Source organism: Aethalodelphis obliquidens, unplaced genomic scaffold (genome assembly GCF_003676395.1).
Source record: "Aethalodelphis obliquidens isolate GAN/ISIS:26980383/991018 unplaced genomic scaffold, ASM367639v1 scaffold115, whole genome shotgun sequence".
Lineage (NCBI taxonomy): Eukaryota > Metazoa > Chordata > Mammalia > Artiodactyla > Delphinidae > Aethalodelphis > Aethalodelphis obliquidens.
Genome location: NW_020838059.1, coordinates 1,224,257 through 1,243,573, shown reverse-complemented (window position 1 = coordinate 1,243,573; position 19,317 = coordinate 1,224,257). Strand labels below are relative to the sequence as shown.

General features: G+C 37.1%; 1 pseudogene; it reads left to right on the top strand.

Annotated features, from left to right (window-relative positions):
* The first annotated feature begins 9,158 nt into the window (after nucleotides 1-9,158).
* Nucleotides 9,159-19,317, top strand: part of LOC113615320 (olfactory receptor 13H1-like) — a 34,179-nt pseudogene continuing 24,020 nt past the window's right edge.

Here is a 19,317-nt window from a genome sequence, read left to right as displayed (position 1 = left end):
AAATATTTGAGGAGATTATACATGAAACTTCCCTAATATGGGAAAGGAAATAGCTAATCAACTCCAGGAAGCACAGAGACTCCCAAACAGGATAATCCAAGGAGAAACACGCCAAGACACATATTAATCAAACTGTCAAATATTAAATACAAAGAAAATATATTAAAATCAGCAAGGGAAAAACAACAAATTACACACAAGGGAATCCCATGAGGTTAACAGCTGATTTTTCAGCAGAAACTCTGCAAGCCAGAAGGGACTGGCAGGACATATTTAAAGTGATGAAGGAGAAAAACCTACAACCAAGATTACTCTACAAAGCAAGGATCTCATTCAGATTTGATGGAAAAATTAAAACCTTTAGAGACAAGCAAAAGCTGAGAGTTCAGCACCACCAAACCAGCTTTACAACAAATGCTAAAGGATCTTCTCTAGCAAAGAAACAAAGAGAAGGAAAAGACCTATAATAACAACACCAAAACAATTAAGAAAATGGGAATATGAACATACACATCGATAATTACCTTAAATGTAAATGGATTAAATGCTCCCACCAAAAGACACAGACTGGCTGAATGGATACAAAAACAAGACCCATATACATGCTGTCTACAAGAGACCCACTTCAGACCTAGAGACACATACAGACTGAAAGTGAGGGGACGGAAAAAGATATTCCATGCAAATGGAAACCAAAAGAAAGCTGGAGTAGCAATTCTCATATCAGACAAAATAGACTTTAAAATAAAGACTATTACAATAGAAAAAGAAGGACACTACATAATGACCAAGGGATTGATCCAAGAAGAAGATATAACAATTGTAAGTATTTATGAACCCAACATAGGAGCACCTCAATAAATAAGGAAAATACTAACAGCCATAAAACAGGAAATCGACAGTAACACATTCACAGTGGGGGACTTTAACACCCCACTTTCACCAATGGACAGATCATCCAAAATGAAAATAAATAAGGAAACACAAGCTTTAAATTGTACATTAAACAAGATGGACTTAATTGATATTTATAGGACATTCCATCCAAAAACAACAGAATACACCTTTCTCTGAAGTGCTCATGGAACATTCTCCAGGATAGATCATATCTTGGGTCACAAATCAAGCCTTGGTAAACTTAAGAAAATTGAAATTGTATCAAGTATCTTTTCCGACCACAACGCTATGAGACTAGATATCAATTACAGGAAAAGATCTGTAAAAAACACAAACACATGGAGGCTAAACAATACACTACTTAATAACAAAGTGATCACTGAAGAAATCAAAGAGGAAATCAAAAAGTACCTAGAAACAAATGACAATGGAGACACGACGACCCAAAACCTATGGGATGCAGCAAAAGCGGTTCTAAGAGGGAAGTTTATAGCAATACAATCCTACCTTAAGAAACAGGAAACATCTCGAGAAAACAACTTAACCTTGCACATAAAGCAATAAGAGAAAGAAGAACAAAAAAACCACAACGTTAGCAGAACGAAAGAAATCATAAATATCAGATCAGAAATAACTGAAAAAGAAATGAAGGAAACGATAGCAAAGATCAATAAAACTAAAAGCTGGTTCTTTGAGAAGATAAACAAAATTGATAACCTATTAGCCAGACTCATGAAGAAAAAAAGTGAGAAGACTCAAGTCAATAGAATTAGAAATGAAAAAGGAGAAGAAACAACTGACACTGCAGAAATACAAAAGATCATGAGAGATTACTACAAGCAACTCTATGCCAATAAAATGGACAACCTGGAAGAAATGGACAAATTCTTAGAAATGCACAACCTGCCAAGACTGAATCACAAAGAAATAGAAAATATGAACAGACCAATCATAAGCACTGATTGAAACTGTGATTAAAAATCTTCCAACAAATAAAAGCCCAAGACCAGATGGCTTCACAGGCGAATTCTATCAAACATTTAGAGAAGAGCTAATACCTATCCTTCTCAAACTCTTCCAAAATATAGCAGACAGAGGAACACTCCCAAACTCATTCTACAATCCCACCATCACCCTGATACCAAAAGCAGACAAGGATGTCACAAAGAAAGAAAACTACAGGCCAATATCGCTGATGAACATAGATGCAGAAATCCTCAACAAAATACTGGCAAACAGATTCCAACAGCACATTAAAAAGATCATACACCATGATCAAGTGGGGTTTATTCCAGGAAAGCAAGGATTCTTCACTATATGCAAATCAATCAATGTGATACACCATATTAACAAATTGAAGGAGAAAAACCATACCACCTCAATAGATGCAGAGAAAGCTTTCGACAAAATTCAACACCCATTTATGATAACAACCCTACAGAAAGTAAGCATAGAGGGAACTTTCCTCAACATAATAAAGGCCATATATGACAAACCCACAGCCAATATCGTCCTCAATGGTGTAAAACTGAAAGCTCTTCCACTAAGATCAGGAACAAGACAAGGTTGCCAACTCTCACCACTCTTTTCAACATAGTTTTGGAAGTTTTAGCCACGGCAATCAGAGAAGAAAAGGAAATAAAAGGAATCCAAAGAAGAAGTAAAGTTGTCACTGTTTGCCAATGACATGATGCTATACATAGAGAATCCTAAAGTGCTACCAGAAAACTACTAGAGCTAATCAATGACTTTGGTAAAGTAGCAGGATACAAAATTAATGCACAGAACTCTCTGGCATTCCTATACACTAATGATGAAAAACCTGAAAGTGAAATCAAGAAAACACTCCCATTTACCACTGCAACAAAAAGAATAAAATATCTAGGAATAAACCTACCTAAGGAGACAAAAGCCGTGTATGCAGAAAATTATAAGACACTGATGAAAGAAAGTAAAGATGATACAAATAGATGGAGAGATATACCATGTTCTTGGATTGGAAGAATCAACACTGTGAAAATGACTCTACTACCCAAAGCAATCTACAGATTCAGTGCAATCCCTATCAAACTACCACTGGCATTTTTCACAGAACTAGAACAAAAAATTTCACAGTTTGTATGGAAACACAAAAGACCCCAAATAGCCAAAGCAATCTTGAGAACGAAGAACGGAGCTGGAGGAATCAGCTGCCTGACTTCAGACTATACCACAAAGCTACAGTAATCAAGACCGTACGGTACTAGGACAAAAGCAGAAATATAGATCAATGGAACAGGACAGAATGCCCGGAGATAAACCCACGCACATATGGTCACCTTATCTTTGATAAATGAGGCAGGAATGTACAGTGGAGAAAGGACAACCTCTTCAATAAGTGGAGCTGGGAAAACTGGACAGCTACATGTAAAAGAATGAAATTAGAGCACTCCCTCACATCAAACACCAAAATAAACTCAAAATGGATTAAAGACCTAAATGTAAGGCCAGATACTCTAAAACTCTTAGAGGAGAACACAGGCAGAACACTCTATGACATAAATCACAGCAAGCTCCTTTTTGACCCACTTCCTAGAGAAATGGAAATAAAAACAAAAATAAACAAATGGGACCTAATGAAACTTCAAAGCTTTTGCACAGCAAAGGAAACCATAAACAAGACCAAAAGACAACCCTCAGAATGGGAGAAAATAGTTGCAAATGAAGCAACTGACAAAGGAATAATCTCCAAAATTTACAAGCAGCTCATGCAGCTCAATAACAGAAAAACAAACAACCTAATCCAACAATGGGCAGAAGACCTAAATAGACATTTCTACAAAGAAGATATACAGAGTGCCAACAAACACATGAAAGAATGCTCAACATCATTAATCATTAGAGAAATGCAAATCAAAACTACAGTGAGATGTCATCTCACACCGGTCAGAATGGCCATCATCAAAAAATTTAGAAACAATACATGCTGGAGAGGGTGTGGAGAAAACGGAACACTCTTGCACTGCTCTTGGGAATGCGAATTGGTACAGCCACTATGGACAACAGTATGGCGGTTCCTTAAAAAACTACAAATAGAACTACCATATGACCCAGCAATCCCACTACTGGGCATATACCCTGAGAAAACCATAATTCAGAAAGAGTCATGTACCAAAATGTTCATTGCAGCTCTATTTACAATAGCCAAGAGATGGAAACAACGTAAGTGTCCATCACTGGATGAATGGATAAAGAAAATATGGCACATATATACTATGGAATATTACTCAGCCATAAAAAGAAACGAAATTGAGCTATTTGTAATGAGGTGGATGGACCTAGAGTCTGTCATCCAGAGTGAAGTAAGTCAGAAAGAGAAAGACAAATACCATATGCTAACACATATATATGGAATTTAAGGAAAAAAATGTCATGAAGAACTTAGGGGTAAGACAGGAATAAAGACACAGACCTACTGGAGAATGGACTTGAGGATATGGGGGGGGAAGGGTAAGCTGTGACAAAGTAAGAGAGTGGCATGGACATATACACACTACCAAACGTAAAACAGATAGCTAGTGGGAAGCAGCGACATAGCACAGGGAGATCAGCTCGGTGCTTTGTGACCACCTGGAGAGGTGGGATATGGAGGGTGGGAGGGAGGGAGACGCAAGAGGGAAGAGATATGGGAACATATGTATATGTATAACTGATTCACTTTGTTATAAAGCAGAAACTAACACACCATTGTAAAGCAATTATACTCCAATAAAGATGTAAAAAAATAAAAAGAGTAAAGGGACATAAAAACTAAGCACAAGACGTAATTTTTGATTGGACCATGGACCAGAATCTTTCCCCTTTTTTGCTATAAAGGACATTATTTGGACAACTGCCAAGTATAAATAAAGTAAGACATACTGATGTAAAAAAACAATAAATCCCCCCCCAAAGAAAAGAGTTTCTGTATATTTAGTTTTAGTTTTGGTGTGTTGGTGGAGGGTGGTGAGCTCAGGGACTTCCTATTCTGCCATCGTGATCCCTCCCTTTCCTGAAATCTCAAATGTGGTTCTTGTAGTGGTAGCTGGATGACTTAGTATGGTCTATTTCTCTGAGACTCAATGTCCTGATTTGTGATATTTGTAAAATAAAATTATATGTACCTCAAATTACTTCCTATAAATATAAAATGAATCAAGTGATTTTAAAAAAAATCAAGACTACAATGAGGTACCACCTCACAGCAGTCAGATAGGCCATCATCAAAAAATCTACAAACAATAAATGCTGGAGACGGTGTGGAGAAAAGGGAACACTCTTGCACTGTTGGTGAGAATGTAAATTGATACAGCCACTATGGACAACAGTATGGAGGTTCCTTAAAAAACTACAAATAGAACTACCATATGACCCAGCAATCCCACTACTGGGCATATACCCTGAGAAAACCATAATTCAAAAAGAGACATGTACCATAATGTTCACTGAAGCTCTATTTACAATAGCCAAGACGTGGAAGCAACCTAAGTGTCCATCGACAGATGAATGGATAAAGAAGGTGTGGCACATATATACAATGGAATATTAGCCATAAAAAGAAACGAAATTGAGTTATTTGTAGAGAAGTGGATGGACCTAGAGTCTGTCCTACAGAGTGAAGTAAGTCAGAAAGAGAAAAACAAATACTGTATGCAAGGTTCTGAAGTACTTAGGGGCAGGACAGGAATAAAGACTCAGATGTAAAGAATGGACTTGAGGACACGGGGAGTGGGAAGGTTAAGCTGGGACGAAGCAAGACAGTGGCACGGACATATATGCACTACCAAATGTAAAATAGATAACTAGTGGGAAGCAGCCACATAGCACATGGAGATCAGCTCGGTGCTTTGTGACCACCTAGAGGGGTGGGAAAAGGAGGGTGGGAGGGAGACGCAAGAGGGAGGAGATATGGGGATATATGTATATGTATAGCTGATTCACTTTGTTATAAAGCAGAAACTAACACACCATTGTAAGCAATTATACTCCAGTAAAGATGTTAAAAAATATATAGACAAAGATACGTTGAAAATAAATAGTTGTAAAATATATATACAAACAATAAAAATCAGAATACTGGAGTGGCTATAATGATAGCAGATAAAATTTCTTTCAAGATAAGAAAGGTTACAAGAAATAGAGGTATTTCATAATGATAAAAGGCTCAACTAATCAGGAAGAAAGTGCAATCATAAATATATATGTGCCTAACAATGGAATTTTAAAATATCTGAAGTAAAATTTGACAAAATCAAAGGGAGAAATGGACACTTTCACAGTCCTTGTTAGAGATTTTAACAGCTCTTTCTCAGGAATTTATAAAAACCACTGGACAAAAAAAAATTAGCAAAGAAAGAGAAGCTCTGTACAGTATACTATAAAGCACCTTAACCTAATTGATATTTATGGAAAGCTAATCCATATAAATGCATAATGCACATTCTTCTCACTGGAATTGGGCATATGCTGTGGTACAAAACAATAAAATTTAAAAGGCTGAAATGATATACTGTGTTCTCTGGCAACAACAGAATTAAACTATATGTCAGTAATGATAACATACCTAGGAAAGCCCCAAATATTTGAAAATTAAAGGACATAGTTCTAAATAAGCAATGGTTCATAGAAGAAAACACAAATGAAATAAGAATATATTTTAAATAGAATTGTGGGAGAAATTAAAGCAGTACTTAGAGATAAACTTGTAAACCAAAAGCTAATTTTAAAAAGTATCAACAAAATTGATAAATATCTATCTAGACTGACCAAGAAAAATGAAAGAATACAGAAATAACAGCCAAGAATAAGAGAAGAGACAGTATTGTGTTCCTAAATGATAAAAGAGAAAAAGCAAAATATTATGAACATTCACACAAATAAATTTGACAACTTAGATGAAATGTACATGTTTCTCAAAGGCACAAATTACCAAAATTAACCAAAGAAGAAGTTGATACCTGAATAACTTTATATCAATTAAAACAATTGAACTGGTAGTTTAAAACTTTCCAAAAAAGAAAACTCCTGAACCACAAAAATAATGTTAATTATGTGACCTGATGGAGATATTAGCTAATCCTATGGTGATAAACATATATGTGTATGAAATTAACACATGTACACCTTAACCTAAAACAATGCTAAATTTTAATTATATCTCAATAAAGCTGAAAAAAAGAAATTTCCAGGATCAGATTACTTTGCTGGTAAATTCAACCAAACTTTTAAGGGGGAAAAGCAATCAATGCAATACAAGCTCTCAGAAAATAAAGAGTACAAAATATTTCCAAAATATTTTTATGATTATTACACTGATAATAAAGTCAGACAATGACACTGCAAAGAAAAACAACAGACAAATCTTCCCCCAGGACACAGATGCAAAGATCCTCAAAAATATTTAGCAATTTGAATACAGTTTAATATATTAAGAGGGTACTACATAATGACTATGTATGTTTAGCACAGGGATGCAAGTTAGATTTAATATCCAAAAGAATAAATCATTAATCATTAGAGAAATGCAAATCAAAGCTATGATGCGATATCATCTCACACCAGTGAGAAGGGCCATCATTAAAAAATCTACAAACAATAAATGCTGGAGAGGCTGTGGAGAAAAGGGAACTCTCATGCACTGTTGGTGGGAATGTAAATTCATACAGCCACTATGAAGAATAGTATGGAGGTTCCTTAAAAAAGTAAAAATAGAACTGTCATATGACCCAGGAATCCCACTACTGGGCATATACCCTGAGAAAACCATAATTCAAAAAGAGTCATGTACCACAATGTTCATTGCTGCTCTATTTACAATAGCCAGGACATGGAAGCATCCTAAGTGTCCATCGACAGATGAATGGATAAAGAAGATGTGGCACATATATACAATGGAATATTACTCAGCCATAAAAAGAAACGAAACTGAGTTATTTGTAGTGAGGTGGATGGACTTAAGAGTGTCATACAGAGTGAAGTAAGTCAGAAAGAGAAAAACAAATACTGTATGCTAATATATATATGGAATCTAAAAAAAAAAATGGTCAGAAGAACCTAGGGGCAAGACGGGAATAAAGATGCAGACCTACTAAAGAATGGACTTGAGGATACGGGGAGGGGGAAGGGTAAGCTGGGACAAAGTGAGAGAGTGGCATGGACATATATACACTACCAAACGTAAAACAGATAGCTAGTGGGAAGCAGCCACATAGCACAGGGAGATCAGCTTGGTGCTCTGTGACCACCTAGAGGGGTGGGATAGGGAGGGTGGGAGGGAGACGCAAGAGGGAAGGGATATGGGGACATATGTATATGTATAACTGATTCAGTTTGTTATAAAGCAGAAACTGACACACCAGTGTAAAGCAATTATACTCTAACAAAGATGTTACAAATAATAATGATAAAATAAAATAACACAATAAATAATAAATAAACAACAACAGCAACAAAACCTTTACAGTTACCACCATCAGGTGAAATACTGAATTATTTCCAGCTGAGTTTAGGAAGCAGTTAAAGGTGTTAACTCTCACCACTTTATATTCAATATAGTACTAGAGGTTCTTGCTAGCAAAATATGGCAAGAAAATAAAATAAAGGCCATCGAACTGGAAAACTGTCCTTATTTGCAAATAGCATAATCTTGTATGTAGAAAATTCTAAACTATTTGTGGATATAGAAAGCTAGTAGAAAAAAGTGAATTTATAAAGTTTACCAACTACAGGGTCAATATACAAAAATCAATTTCATTTCTATGAGATGTTAATTCTCCCCACACTCCTCTATATGTTCCACACAATCTAGTCAAAATCCCAAAAGGCGTTTTTGTAGAAGTTAACAATTTTTTCTAATATATATATATATCAAAAACGAAGAATCTAGAATAGCCAAACAATTTTGAAAAAGAAAACAAAGTTGGATGACTCACACTACCTGATTTTAGGACTTACTCTAGAGCTAAGTACTGCTTTAAGCATGAGCAAATAGAACAACAGATTAGAATACGGAGTACAGAACTGGAGCCTCACCTACAAGAGCTATTGAATTTTGACAAAGATTACAAGGTAATTTGGTGGTAAAAAGATAGTCTTTCCAAGAAATGGTGGAGGAACAATTGGAAATTGCAGTGGGTTGATTAGTATCTCTCCCCCACAAAAAAATTATCTTCACTCAGAACCTCAGAATGTGATGTTATTTGGAGAAAGTTTCTTTGCAGATGTAATTAGTTAAGGATCTCAGGATGATGATACTGGATTTAGAATGGGCCCTAAATCCAATGCCTGATGTTCTTACAAGAAGAGGAGAGAACAAGAGACATAGCGAAGAAGGCCATGTGAAGATGGAGGCAGAGTTTGCAGTTATGCTATCACAAGCCAAGGATGGCCTGGAGCCACCAAAAGCTGGAAGAGGTACAGAAGGACTCTTCCCTAGAGACCTGTTGACACCTTGATTCTGGATTTCTGGCTTCTGGAAATGTGAAACAACAAATTTTATTATTTTAAGCCACCCAGATAGTGGTAATTTGTTATGACAGTCCTAGAAAACTAATACAGATGCCATATGGGGAAAAAGTGAACCTCTACTCTTACCTCACACCATACTAAAAAATTAATTGAAGATAGATCATAGACCAAAGTAAATGTTAAAACTGTAAAGCTTCTAGAAGAAAATATAGAATATCTCTATGACATTGGCAGTGGTAAAGATTTCCTGGACAGATCACAAAAAGCACTAATCATTTATAAATGGATACATTGAACTTCATCAAAATTTAAAACTTCTTCAAAAATACCATTAAGAAAGGGAAAAGGCAAACCACTGACTGGGAGAAAATACTCACAATGTTCACATTTGACAAAATACTACATTTGAGATATATAAGAAACTCCTAAAAATCAATAACAAAAAGACAACTCAATAAAAATAAGCAAAGGACTTGAGCACATACTTCACAAAGAAAGATTCTAAATCACCAATAGTCATATGAAATGTACTCAGCATTATTTGTCATTAGTGAAGTGTAAATTGAAACCACAATAGGAGGGTGATGTTAGGGTGAAAAGTGTATGGGAACTCTCTTGTACTATCATTATAATTTTTCTAAATATAAAGTTATTTCAAAATAGTTTTTTTTAGAAACCCAATGAGATACTACCACATACCACCAGATGGTTAAAATTAACAATACCAACAACACCAATATTGGCAAGGATATGAAGCAACTGGAACTCATATATTGCTGGTGGCCATGTAAAATTTTATAAACAATTTCAAAAAACATCTGAAAACGTCTTTAAAATTAAACCTATATCTACTCTGACACAGCCATTAGACTCCTAGGTATTTACCCAGGAGAAGTGAAAACAAATGTCGACAAAATGACTTGTACATGAATGTTTATAGCAGCATTATTCAATATAGCTCCAAATCAGAAACAACTCAAATTCTATCAATAGGGGAATAGATAAAACAATTGTGATATATTCATACAATGGTCTATTCCTCAATAGTAAGAAATCAAAAAAAAGAAATCATAAGCAATTAATACATGAAACAACATGGATAAATCTCAAAAACATTACATTAAGTAAAAGAAGCTACATACAAAAATGTGCATTCTATATGCTTCCATGCATATGACATTCAAGAACTGGCAAAACTAATATGGGGGAATATAAAACAAAATAGTGGCTGCCAGTGGCAGTAGTGATTGACTGGAAGGGAACACGAAAGAATTTGGGGGGGTGGTAGAAATATTCTATATCTTTACTGAGGTTGTGGTTACATAGGTATGTACATTTTTCATAATTCCTCAGTTTTACATTTAGTGTATCTCACTATATGTAAATCTCACTTCAATTTTAAAGGAAGAAAAAGAAAAAGTCTCAGAGAGGCTAATGGATTGCCTAAAGTTCTATTTCAAGTTTATGCAGGTGTCTTCAGACCTAGATCTCACTGTCTCAGCAAACACCTTTATAGTAGGCAACTGATACTCCAACAACAAAAATGAGCAATTCCATACTCTTAGCACTTCAAGTCCAGTCCCAGGTGTATGAGAAGCTAACCCACTGTCTTCCAGCCTCCCTTTTTCTCCCTTCAGGTGCAGGTCTCAGATGTGTCTCCAACTCCTAAAAGAATGGGAGTTCTTCATAGAATACTTCAACTTTGCTTTCCAACTTGTCCAAGCCATATCCCCCAAAGCAAGAATTATAAATGCATTTCAACCACCTCATCGGGTTTATTATGTTTTTTGGAGAAGCCAAATATGGAGCTGTCAACCTTTTGCTAGAGAAGTGAAACAGTAAGATAGGCACAAGATATTATACCCCACTGCTTATCCTGTCTTGTGGTACCATAACTAAAGGCTATTTTTCTACCTGTTTGCTTTAATGACCTAGGATTTTAGTTTCCCGATTGCTACTGTCTAAGCATACCCTGATATAGCTATAGTCCCAGAAGTTGAAGGGGTATTAAGGGACTACCGTTGCAGCCCTTCATAAATACGTCTAATCTTAGGATATGCCAACTCAACAGAATAATTGATAGTACACCCTCAGAATGACCTAATACTTCATAAAGTACTTGCATACACATTTACCACTTTAGCTACATCCTCTCATCTTGCGAACTTGATGAAGAGATCTGCTCCTCGATAATAGTAGCTACCATTTACTGAACACTTTAATCAGGCACTGCTGTGCATTGTTATATTTTATCCCCAAAACAACCCTATTAGATAAGTATTACTGTATTCAATTTATTTTTCAGATGAAGAAACTGAGATGCAGAGAAGTCACACAATTAGTAGGTGGCAGATCTGGAAATTCAACTCAGGTTTGCCTGACAACAGAGCTCTCACTCAAATACTATACTATGCTGCTTTCTTGCTAAACATTTATCAGGCCCATAGCCTGGGTTTGCTCACAAAAGGAGTTTGAGACATGAAAGCAACATCTGATATTTTATAGTAAATCCACCCCTGTATGATGGAAGGAGAAAGAGGGTATGTGATCACACTCAGAAAATTGTTTCAAGAAATGAAAAGGGGGAGGGATTACTAGGAGAATCAAGTTATCAAAATATTTTCCTGGATAGTCTCTGTAATCATTGCAGAGCAGGTAAGGGAAATAATAAGTCATTGCCCAGGGACCCTGCCCCTTGAGTATCCAAAAGAGAAAAGCTTCTTGGAAATTGAATTTATAGCCATTAAATGTTTTCATTGCAATGCAATGCTTTCTTATTCAAGACATTAATGGCAGTTGGAAATATCTGGGGACCTCAAGGTAAATTGTTCGGCCTTGATAGGAATCTGGCATGACTTGCAAAGTGTTACAGAAGGCAGGTCCAGAATATGAGACTTGATCTCTTCTTAGATACCACAGTGGGGTGTCTCTGGGTCCAGTCCTTAAAAGCTTCTACCTCACACAGGCAGTGGAGCCATCATTTTTTTGAATAAGAAAATAATTTCTTTCAGTTCATGCCACAAGTATGAAGAAGAGTTTTTCAAGTTTCCCTGAACAGTTTTCCATATTTCTTGCAACAATAGAAGACTATTCAAATTAACCTCATCCATTCAGGTATTTAACATCAATAATATTCACATTCAGAGATAAAAGGGGAGCTTTTATATCTCGAGAGCTTCTTATTAACTGTTCTTATCTGGTCAGATTTCACTAGGCAGACCACAGGAAGTTGTAGATCCTAGCGCTTCCCGGATATTGGACTTTCTCCTACATCTCTGCCTGGGAACTGCCAGCTGAGTTATTGCTGTCGGAGAATTATGCAGTGTGTCTGGGCTTTGAGGTTATCTGATCAGCACAGGCAATGGTAAGTAAAGTTTATTTTCCCCTCGGCCAAAGAATTATAAACTCAGAGTCTCAGGCCTGGAATAACTTAAAAAGCCATTTTGTCCAACTTCTAGTCAATGCCTACATCACCTGAGCATCATATTCAGGCCCCTGTAATATTAATAGAATAGAAATAAATTTATCAAGTACTTACTGTATACCAAGGATAATGTTTTATCAACCATCTCATTTAATATCCATAACATCACTCTAGAGTAGAAATTATTTTATAAATGACAAAACTAAAACTCAGAGAAGTTAGATGGTTTGGCCAAGGTCACATGAAGTAGCAAGGGCAAGATTCAAACCCATGTCTGTCTGCAGAGCCCACACCCTTAAACACCACATTGTCCCTCATAACTCAATTATCTAGGATAACTCCAACTTCTAATACTCCATCATGATATTCCTGAAAGTTGCCTAGCAATTGTCAGAACATCCGTATCAGTTTCAGATTCAGAAAATTCAGTTACCATTCCTCTATCGTCTCATTTTTCCTCTTCTCCCAACAAAAACAACTCTACTTTGATTTTTAATATTAGTCCCTTTTCATGGTGAGAAAAAAAATTAGCTAGCAGGAAAATGAAGCTGGTCATCAAATCATGAAATTCCAAGACAAAATAAAAGCCTCTATTGAAGACAATACAGGAAATTTGGAACCAAATATAAATCTGTCAAGTGAACTCAAGATCCCCTGGTCAAAATACATCTCTCAGTTGTTCACTGGGTTCTATAATAGAGTGGCAAGACTTGTTTGTCTGACTTGTTTAAAGTTATTTGTATTCAGAGGTCCTCCCCTCTTCTACCTGCTAGGTGGTGACCACTTCCAGAGCAGGGACCATGTCTTACACTTATCTCTGTTTCTTTTAAAGAATCTACATATTTATCTTTCCAACATTTATTGAGCACCCTTTTTGTCCTTGACACTGTACTAAGCACTAGATACACTTTAAAAGACATACTCTCTCTGTCTCGCGAGGAAACCAAACTCTGAACAAACAGCTGCAGTTTAATACACAGAGTGCTCTAATAGAAGTATATGCAGAGTCCTACAAGAACACAACAGGTAGCACAGAATGTACATTACAGATGCTCAAAATTCATTTGTTAAATTTAAGTTACTTAAATAGGAGGAGAGTTTAGCTCAGTAGAGAGGAACCATGAGGTGGATCAAGGCCAAAAAAAGTGTCTATAACCAATGGTTTCTCAGTGTACACTCCTCCTTGCCTCCCACTTACTTCCCCGAATTAAGCACACAGAGGCTAAGGATATTAAAATGTAAGAACAAATTCTCTATCCTTAGTGTTTTACCACCAATATTTCACTCTGCAAATGTAATCTTAAAGGAGAGTATCCTAGTATCACATGGCCCAGAAATAAGTTATGAGTGGGTTGGAACTGATGGTAGTGGCAGAAGTGATGTAACCCAAACTTTCTTGTGTTAGTACTGGTTAAAGCTTTAGGGTTAGAGAGGGTGGGGTGAAGGATGCTTACCATGGGTGGATTAATAGTAACAAGCTAAAAGTGATATGGAGGTAAGAGCCTCTGGAAATTGGGAATAGACAGTTGTATAATGTTGGCTGGTAGAGAACAGTAAGTAATTGATGTTTCCAGAAGAGGTAAACAGTAAATAGGACTAGGTAATCTTACTGAAGTAATGAAAACCAATTACTAAACTAGATTATAGATTATTTGGGGATGGTTAGCAGGAAAAATGTTTGGGTGGCATACCAGTAGGAAAGGAACGGATCTGCTATCACCTCAGGAAAAAAGAGCTCGAAGTGTATGAGATTTTCCTATCTCCCCTTTCTTCCTCCCTCTTCCTCCCTCCATACCCCCTCTGTGCTCACATTTCTTTCTTTCCTTGCTCTCATCTTTCTTTTTGCTCCCTAATTTCTGTCAAACAAGTATTTATTGACCCCTATTGTGGACAAAGCATTATACCAGGTAAGGAAATAAATGATACGTGGTTTCTGCCCTCAGAAAGCTTACAACATAGAGAGGGAGATAAACATGTACTATATATACTCAATTAGCTACAATTTATTGAAAAGAGTGATATGTATTATAACAGAGGAAGAAAAAACCAAAAATACTGTGAGAGAACACTAGAGGAAAATATTAATTCTGAATTGGGAGAAAGGATTCTTGGAAGAGATTGATCAACAAATGTCTAGAATTTTAATGGAGAGAATAGGATGGTTAGCCATTCTGGTCAGAGCTGTGTGACCAAAGTCATAGAAAGTGGCATGTCTGGGGAATGGTGAGTATGGAAAATCTATGGAGGCCAACTCATCCTAGTTTGCCTGGATTCCCCAGGTTTGGGCACTTGAAGTCCTCCATTCCAGGAACCCTCTTAGTCCTGGGCAGAGAGTTTTGGTGTAGGACATTGAGTACATACATCATAGGGAGCAAATAAACAAAGGGAAAACCAAGGATCAGTGAACATAACTGACAGAAAGTTAGGTTGAGGACAAATAATGAAGGATAATGAAAGGTACTGAATGTCAGACTAAGAAGTTATGACTTGATTTCATAGGCAGTGGAGAATGAAACAAGCGTTTTGGATAAGGGAGTGATATAATCAAACTATAAGATTACTCTGGCAAAAATGTCCAGGACAGATGAAAAGGATAAAAAACTATTTTGGAACCTATTGACAGAGTCCGTGCAAAAGGTACAGAAAAGACTCTGACAAGGGAATCTCTATCAGGGATGGAGCAGAAAAGCCACATTAAAGAGAGAGTGCAGTTCGGTGATATGTTAGTGGCCGATATGGGAAACTTAAGGAAAGAGGGATGATGACTAAGTTTCTCACTGCTTTATTGGGAAAATTCAGATGCTATTAGTACAAGTAGGGAAGAAACAATGACAGTTTTAAATAGGATGGTGACAAGTACATTTTAATTTTTTAAATTTTACTTTCCAATAGTCTGGGGCTTCAGAAGCCAAATGGACATGTGACTCTTGGGCTAAAAACAAAGCTATCTGGCCTCTAGCTATAAGTTTTTGGAGTCATGAGTACCAAGAGTTAGATGAAGTCATAAAACTAGACATGACTATCCACGGACAGAATAAAGTTACAGAAATTAGGAAGGAATATATGGTAGTCATTAGAGTCTTTCACAAGTAATCCAGTTCTTATTTCCTTCCAGATACATGACATCATTGCCATGTGATTGTTTAGCCAACTAAACATGAGTAAAAGTGACTTCCAGGCAGAAGGTTAAAGAGGCAATGCACAATTCAATATGCCTCTTTTTTCCTGCCTCAGCAATCATTAAAGCATACATAAAGAAGACTCCTCAGTAAGTCTGGGTCCCTGGGTGACTTCAATGAGCAGAGACCCACCACAGATGAAAAAGTAGCATGAGCAAGAAGTAAACTTTCATTGTTTCAAGCCACTCAAAATCTGAGGGTTGTTTGTTGCTATAGAGCAAGCTAGCTTATCTTGAATGCTACAGAAACTTTAGAAATACATACATTTAGAAGTTAGAAAGAAGAAGCTAACATGGTAAAAGGATAATCAGAGAGGTGAGAGGTGAATTGAGAGAAATGGATCTTAGAAGACAAAGGAAGAAAAAATGTCAAGAGGTGGGAATGGTAAGAAGTGTTAGATGAAATTAAAGACAGAGAAATAACACTGGATTTGGTCCTTAGTAGTCCATTGGGTCACTTTCTAGTAGGTACAGTTGTGTGATGGAAATCGAAGCTCTGAGTTGACTTACTAATCTTGTATAGCTGGAATTTCGTACCCTTTGACTAATACCTTCTCATTTCTCCTTCCCTGCCCCCATCCCTGGCAACCACCATTCTACTCTCTGCTTCAATGAGTTTGACTATTTTAGATTCCTCATATAAGCAGTGTCACCTAGTATTCGTCTTCCTAGTCTGGCTTATTTCGCTTAGCATAATGCCCTCCAAGTTCATCCATGTTGTCGCAAGTGGCAGGATTTCCTTCTTTATCAAGGCTGAATAATATTCCATCATGTGTACATATGACATTTTCTTTATCCATTTATCCACCAGTGGACATTTAGGTTCCTTTCATGTTTTGACTATTGTGAATAATGATGCAATGAAAATGGGAGTGCAGCTATCTCTTCAAGATACTGATTTAAATTCCTTTGGATATATACCCAGAACTGAGATTGCTGGATCATCATTCCTAGAGATCTACTGTACAGCATAGAACCTATAGTGTATTTTATACTTAAAACTTTACTGAGAGGGTAGAACTTGTGTTCTTATCACAAATACTAACTGATAATAATAATAATAAAGAGGGAAGGAAAAAACTCTTGGAGGTGATAGATATATTTATGGCTTAGATTGTGGTGATGGCGTCACAGGTATATACTTATTCCAAACTCATCAAGCTGTATATATTAAATATGTACAGTTTTTTGTATAGCGATTATACCTCAATAAAGTGTTTTAAAGATAAAAGCAGCATTAACAGGAAGGGTGGAAATGGAGCTAAGTAATAAAGATAACCCTAGTTAGAAGCTTGGTGAGGAGAGGAAGTTACTTAACTAGTGCCCTGCAGCCCTTTGAGGGCATGGTTCTTTCTCTCTCTTTCCATCTCTCTTTGCTTACTCTCTTCCTCCATATTCCCCTAATTTAACTCCCTGGATCTGTCCCTCTCCTAGATCTGTCTCTTCTCTTTCCTGCCTTCTCTATGCCCTTGCTTCTTTCTTCCATTTCTTCTCTCTCATAATTATGGCATTATAGATTCTCACAGTTGTATAGACTTGGCCTAGTTCAGGCTATGGTCTAATATGGGAGATCCCCCTACTGTACTGATAACCAGGCTGAAATTGAGTGTTGCATCAGTGAAGGAGTGAGCTCACTAATTCATGAAACTGCTTATTCCATCATATTAGATAACTCTAGTTATCTAGACCAGGGGTCCCCAACCCCCAGGCCATGGACTTGTACTGGTCTGTGGCCTGTTATGAACCGGGCTGCACAGCAGGAGGTGAGCGGTGGGTGAGCAAGCGAAGCTTCATCTGTATTTACAGCCACTCCCCATCACTCTCATTAGCACCTGAACTCCCCCTCTTGTCAGATCAGATTAGATTCTCATAGGAGCGCAAACCCTACTGTGAACTTCACATGCGAGGGATCTAGGTTGCACGCTCCTTATGAGAATCTAATGCCTGATGACCTGAGGTGGAGCTGAGGCAGTGATGCTAGCGCTGGGGAGCAGCTGCAAATACAGATTATCATTAGCAGAGAGGTTTGACTGCACAGAGAACATAATAAATCAATTGCTTGCAGACTCATATCAAAACCCTATCAGTGAGTGGCAAGTGACAATTAAGCTGCATCTGGTGGCAGGCTTTCTAGTGGCAAGTGAGTTGATGTACTTCAATTGTACAGCTGCATCTGGTGGCAGGCTTTAAGTCAGAATCTGACACTTAATTTCACTCCACGTGGTGGCCCACCCATTATTTTATTTACCACTTCCGTCCTCACCTCTTTCCCACACTGTGCACTTGTCACAGTTTTGCTAAGCCCACAAGCTAACCCTAGCCAAAATGAATAAAAAACAAACGTCGCTGGAGAGCTTCTTTGAAAAGAGAATGATGAGACAATGATGAGACAGTGGAAGACTCTAAGACTGCCAACAAAAAGAAAGCTGCATTGAAAAGAAAATACCAAGAGTCCTATTTAAATTATGGGTTCATTGCAACAGGTGATTCACATTCTCCAAGCCCACCTTGTATAATATGCAGTGACCGGCTATCCAACGAAGCCATGAAGCCTTCAAAACTGCTTCACCACATGGAGACCAAGCACCCTGCATTAAAAGACAAGCCTCTGGAGTTTTTCAAAAGAAAAAACATGAACACAAAGAACAGAAGAATTATTGAAGGCCACCACTTTATCACATGTGTCTGCACTGAGAGCACCATTCTTAGTGGCTAACCGCATTGCTAAAGCTAAGAAGTCCTTTACTATTGGTGAAGAGTTGATCCTGCCTGCTGATAAAGACATTTGTCGTGAACTTTTAGGAGAGGATGCAGTTCAAAAGGTGGCATGTGTTTCTCTTTTGGCTAGCACTATAACTAGACAAATTGATGAAATAGCAGAGGATACTGAGGCACGCTTGTTGGAGAAGATTAATGAGTCACTGTGGTATGCAATCCAGGTTGCCAAGTCTACTGATGTTGACAACAAGGCAACAATGCTTGTTTTTGTGCAATATATTTTTCAGGAGGATGTGCATGAGGATATGTAATGTGCACTTTTGTTGCCAACCAACACCACAGCTACAGAACTATTCAAGTCTTTGAATGATTACATATCAAGAAAACTGAATTAGTCATTTCTGTCGGTATATGCACGGACAGAATGGCTGCCATGACTGGACAGCTTTCTGGTTTCACTACTCAGGTCAAAGAGGTCACTTCTGAATGTGGGTCTATGCACTGTGTCATCCAGAGAAAAATGCTGGCTACCTGAAAAATGTCAACTGAACTTAACAACATTTTGCAGGATGTGATTAAAATTATCAGCCACATTAAAGTACATGCCCTTAACTCA